General features: G+C 43.7%; 1 long non-coding RNA gene across 3 annotated transcripts in view; it reads right to left on the bottom strand.

Moving 5' to 3' along the window:
* Positions 1-3943: 3943 nt before the first annotated feature.
* The window catches only part of LOC133278529 (uncharacterized), a 58980-nt gene continuing 56923 nt past the window's right edge, over positions 3944-6000 (bottom strand). For all 3 annotated transcript variants that reach the window (XR_009746580.1, XR_009746579.1, XR_009746581.1), the window contains one exon: positions 3944-4035. This is a non-coding gene — a long non-coding RNA (uncharacterized LOC133278529). The remainder of the gene's footprint in view (positions 4036-6000) is intronic.

Here is a 6000-nt window from a genome sequence, read left to right as displayed (position 1 = left end):
TGGATTAATAGTCACTCATCACAATGACGATTTATTGGCTCTCAGAGTTGTTTCACTTGATCTCACAGCTTCAGAATGTTGTAACTTACGTAGAGCCTGTATTTGCTGTGATAGTGTTTATCAAGTGTGGGGCCTGGGCTAAGGTTCTTGTCTCACTGTGCTTTATGGCAATGGCTTGTAATACGGGCGGGCTCCAGCAGCAGGGCGGGACGGACGTGGCCGTGGACTTGTACCTGGCCGTCCGGCTGCTCTTCACCGCCCTGGCCCTCACCCTACTCTCCATCTTCGTGAGGCTGCGGGGAGCCGAGGGTGAGCGGCCCCGGGAGCCGGCGCCTGCTGAAGCGGCTCGGGAGAGCGGCCCCGGGGACCAAGCGGCGGCGGGAGCGGGGCCGGAGGCCGAGAGGGGACGGCTGCCGGTGGAGGAGGTCGGGGCGGTCGAGGAGCAGAAGGAAGCGGCTGCCGAGCAGCGGGATAAGGCGGCGGAGGAGCCGAGCCCCGCGGAAGAGCCGAGCCCCGAGGAGGAGCCCAGCCCCGCGGCCGAGCCGAGCCCCGCGGAGGAGCCCAGCTCCGCGACGGCCGAGAGCATCCCCCGGAAGCCGCCTGCCGAGCCCCAGGAGGATGCAGGAGACCACGCAGCATTTCCCAGCAAGGCAGAGGAGGAAGAGCTGGGCTCAGGAAAAGAGAAGCTGGCGGTGGGAGAGCCGGCAAGCACAGCGGCTACACCAGCCCCAGCGACAAGTACAGCAGCTACACCAGCCCCAGTGACAAGTACAGCAGCATCGTTTGAGAGTTCTGAAGGCTCTGAATGGCCTTTGGGTACCCTTGGGACCTGCCTGCTGATCGTGATGGGGATCAGCATGTTGGCACACACACAGACTGTGTTCTACCCACAACCATTTTGTCTGATCTCAAAAGTTAAGCAGAGTCAGGTTTGGGTCTTGTCTGGGGTTAGACAACAATATAGGGGGACCAAGAGATTTTCCCCAAGGCTGGAGAGTCATGAGTGGCAGGGTGTGTGGGACAGTATGGGCAAGTATCTAGTCCACTGGGCCCCTCCAGTGCTTTGGAAGCATCGGAGATGGAAGGCAGCTGTATGGAGTCCCCAGCAACAAGCTGCAGAAACTGCTGAAGGGGACAGTGAATTATTTTGAGCCGGGTGGGCCCATGGGACTTCAAGCCATCAGGGCAGAGATGCAACATAGACATGGACTCAAGATCGAGGGGTGGACTTAGCAATGGACACTATTGCCCTAGTTATTCATGAGTGTGAACACTGCACACAGTCTCTCCTGCTCTGGAAGACTGTTACAAGAGATGGAGCCTGACATCATGGACCAGATGGACGCAGCAGCTTTATAGGGACTGGTCCATGCACTAAGATAAGAGTGCACCGAGATAAGAGTGATGGTATATTGAAAATATGGGATCTGAGCATGACGTGAATGGTATGGAATAAGGGGTGGATAATGCTTTCCCACAATACGGCAAGAGCCATCAGTAAACAAGGCAGAGTCAGTGGCAGAAACAAAGGAGGTTTCTCCAATTGCCATGCAAATGCCCTGAGCCTAAGCCACCCTTCTGACTCAAACAGCTACTTTTCTGTAAAATATTAGCAAAACAAGAGAAACATTTATTTTATTACTTGAAATAACGATTCTTATTTTAGACAGTATAATATTTGTTCATATATAAAAAATACCAGTAATCTATTTTGAACAAAATTGGTCTTTACCCTCAGATTTTTCCCTTTGGCTACCTTATTAGTAGCAAATATCCAGCATTCCCTTTTCTGGTATACCATCAAAATATGAGTTTAATCCTGATCCTGGTTATTCTACAGTTCAGACTCATATATGCAAACTGGTCTTCTGTTAGGAACCTAAGCCTTACTTTTAGTTCATTATTTTTCAAAAGCAAGTAGCTCTCCCAGCTTATTTTCTGCTACCTAAGATCCTATCATTTGTTCATAAGGCTTATCTGTAAATACCGGTTATCTACTGGTATTAACCCCAATTATGAAGTCTTGAAGATCTAAAAAAATAAAATTAATCTGATTTTTTTTGTTCTTTCTGGTTAGTTCTTGAAAATGCAACTTTGTAACCTTTACAGTAACCAAACCATGAAATTTACATCCAGAACTACTTACAATTTATTTTTCTTCTTGCAGGTGATTTCTTTTAATTTCTTTCAATTAAAATTTGTGGAGAACAGGAGAGGATGCAGACAGAAGGTGTGAACTCCTGCCCCTCCAGTCTTCTGGCCAGTTTAACACCAGCTCTGCCAAAGTGCAATTTTTCAAAATAATCTTTAAAATAAAAACTTTGCTTAGTGTCAGAACAAGAAGTTACAAGCACCAGAGGGCAGTTGCCCTGCGGTCCTTGTCTGCCCATAAAGTACCACTCAGTATTACCAGATTTCTGCTACCTTGGTCCTGAACTCAGCCTTACGTTAGTTTCAAAGGTTCCTGTGTGCAAACTCCATGCCTCTGGTACCTAACACCCGTCTGCTACAAGCTTTCACCACAAAGCAATTAATTTTATTTTAGACCCACCTACCCCCATAGCAATACTCTAGAAAGGTGCTTTAGTCCTTACTTCGCCTTGCAAGCTTTACATTAAAAAAAAGCATAATGCAGATAAGCAATCTGCGATCATATAATCACTAACCAGATTGTGGACGCTGTATGCGTTTTCAAGAGCTAGAAACTGGTTGTTCTGCTCCAGCCTCCTGCTCCAAGTAGCACCAAACAGAGAAATACATTTGGAGGAAAGCAATAATCGGTTTCTGAATAAATAGCAGATGTTATCATTGCTGCCAAATCACTGTCCCTTTTGCAATACAGCAAGCCTGGGATCTAAATGTGGAGCTACTCTGAAAAGCTGTGCCTCTGCGTACCTGGCCTGTGGTGGTTCTCCCTCAATGCTACAAATGGTCTGCTGCTTTTCTGGAGGACTCAGAGTCTTGTGTCATAAAAGCAACTGCTTCATCAGAGCTCAAGTATGGAAACATGTTTTCTTGCACAGAAAAGAATACATGGATTAGGTGTCAATTTTAAATAACTTAGCTTCCTATTTAAAATGGAGCTCTATGTGAATCTGTCCTTGACAAAAACATTCATAAGCATGAGGAACCATCAAAACACTATAGCTGCTCGCCATCTTCAGGAGGCAATATTACAGTCAGGAAAGCCATTTGTATTCCTAAGTAAGTGTTTCTGAAAAGCTCGGGCAAGATGTTTGCAATGAGGTCTTTCAGCTTCCTAAACAAGTTTGGGGTCCCATAAAGAGAGGACTTTTTAACAACAAAAAATTCAAGTTGCCACTCTGATCCTCCAGTTCACTTGCCTAGATCAAGATGCATTATACAGCTATTTTATTGCTCTGGTAATTGAAAAAAGACTTTGAAATGGGAATACAGTGATCTGGTCTTAACGCGACTGGGATTTTCTTTAAGTGTTGATCTGGTTCTCTGTCTCTAAGGCCTGTTGGTCCAACAGAAATGTATTAATTCATGAAACACAGCAAATTTATAACCTTGGTTTGCTGAAATTTGGTGCTACATGTGGGGAAATCAATCTGAAGTTTAATCAGTTTTTCAGGTACCTAACTGACTGGTCTCTTAATTTTTTTGAGCACATGATAAACATGGGAGCAGTAGAGCCATCTGATTTTAATGACTTTTAATGTTTGTGAAATTTTTCTATTCCATCATTTTGGCACTCACTGATTAACAACTGTGAATAAACCACTGTCATCATTTTTGTTAATGTGGAAACAAAAAGGAATGCTGCAAAACAAATGTTAGTATAATAACTTCTTCTAGAATTCAGCAGAAATCTGCTAAACAGTGGATCTATTTATCATTTTAGATAAAATTCAGAAGACCTGAAAATGTCTTTGCATAAGATACAATTAAATATCTTCACATGCAATGACAGTAACTGACCTCTGGGGTGATGCCATATTAAGGCAGGCAAGATGATACATATGATGCAGGTAAGAAAGGTGTCTTTCATGTTGGAAATATTTCTTGCTCCTTTTAGAAGTTCTGTAAGGTAGGGAAAAAGAAAAAAAGAAATCAACAATATTAAGAATTAATTGTGATTATTATAAACTGTCATCATTATAAACATTGCTATAAAACGTGAGCTTACTTAAAGGGATTTGCATATGTGGCTCAATGTTGTTTCATAATACTGTATAACACCTGATATTTAATTACTTGTAATTTCTATTCTCAGGAATGCCTTGAATTAGACACGGAAATAATACAACGACAAAAAATACAAATGAAAAGAAACCCTATGGTTAAATTACAGTTTTCTACCATACTGGAATCCCTGTAGAGAGATTAAATGTTTAATATGCATCACTTTTATACATGTAAAGTTCAGCTCTTAATTTGCAGTTAATACATCAACTGTCATTAATGACTTTGAGTAGCAATTTTTGACTGCAGGCAATCTTGAATTTTTATATGTGTATGCTGGCAAATTCAGAGTTCCTTATTTTGCTTTTCTGTATGAATCCAGCAGCTCCCTTGCCTCCTGAAGGAAGAAAGTCTGACAAAAAAAAAAAATCAACAAAGCATTTTATTTCTAACAAAGCTATTTGATCTCTAAAATTCTTGAGTGACTTGAGGACCAGCTGTAAGCTAAGGCTCTGGAGCTGGGCTGCAGAAGACTTCAAGAATCATTCTTAATGCAGGATCCACATTTTATACATAAATTACTGCTGGTGGTGACTCATTTACACCACCTTCAGCATTCTGCCTTCCACTTAGAGTGAGACTAATGCAACTGGTAGGAGTGTACAGAAGCAAGAGCAGGGCCATATGCTTGGTGGGCTGCTCAGCTCTGCACTGAAAGTAACTGATTACAGTACTGTGTGGGCTGCCATTTCTGTCCCGTATGTAACACTCACTGGGTAAGAAGTTATACTGAATAAAATTCTTGAAATAGCAAACTAATAGCCTGGTATATGTAAAATACTGTTTAAGAACAACAGATGTGACATCCTATGGCCATGACCCTCCACTATGCCTGCAGTTATGAAGAGTCTTTAGAACTTCCATGACTTGTTTACGCAGAATTTCTTGAACAGCCTGGTAAAAATATATCCCTGCTATGAAACAGAGGGATATAGAGGGCAAGCGCATCTTAACATTGACCTGGAACTTCTGGCCTCAGAATTTTTGAAGTTGTATTTTGTAGGCAGCATGTCATAAATGCTTGTAGCACCAATGGGTTTACATACATACAGCACTAGTTCTGTGGGTAATTGTGAGATTACTCATGTGCACTGTGTCTTTGGATGACTGGGATTTAAAGAGCAAATGCTTTCCTACCTGCTTTTTGGAATATTTGTCCCTTCACCTTTGAATTGACACTGGCTCAAAGCCAGGTTGGATGGGGCTTTGAGAAACCTGGAATAGTGGAAGGTGTCCCTGCCCATGCAGGGGGGTTGGAACCAGATGATCTTAAGGTCCCTTCCAGCCCATACTGTTCTATGATTCCATGAATCCAAAATCATTATTTTGTTAAAGGGTTACCAAAATTCCCCCGCACTTAACTGAATTATTTTGTTTTCTGCAGTGACACAACATATTTCTTGTTACTAGAAGATCCTCTGTTTTTTCATAATTTTGTCTTTCATGCACCTGAAAAGAGCATGGAGGTCAGGGCTCCTGGGAAATATGGAGTTAAAGTAATCCAGGCTGGTTGCCTTGAATAGGAAATCGCTTGCCCCAGCAGTCAATTTGCCTAATTGATTAGAAGCCTGATTGCACCCCCGAAGGGCTTGATGCCCCGGGGGCATGGAGCTTCCAGGGCAGCTCCACAGGCGGGAGACTGCGGTGCTCCTGGAACCTGGCCTGAGGAATTTTCTCACTGTCCGGGTTCCGATGGGCGCTCCCGGTGCCCCTCGGCATCCCCCGGTCCCACGGTCACCCCGCAGGCCGTCTGCGGCCCTGCGGAGGACGCTCAGCCCGTTGCTGCTTCAG

Source organism: Pezoporus flaviventris, unplaced genomic scaffold, assembly GCF_033815535.1.
Source record: "Pezoporus flaviventris isolate CSIRO_AGI_PZ_B2104156 unplaced genomic scaffold, CSIRO_AGI_Pfla_v1 ptg000066l, whole genome shotgun sequence".
NCBI classification, from domain to species: domain Eukaryota; kingdom Metazoa; phylum Chordata; class Aves; order Psittaciformes; family Psittacidae; genus Pezoporus; species Pezoporus flaviventris.
Note: the sequence above shows the minus strand (reverse complement) of the source record. Positions and strands in the feature narration are given on the sequence as shown.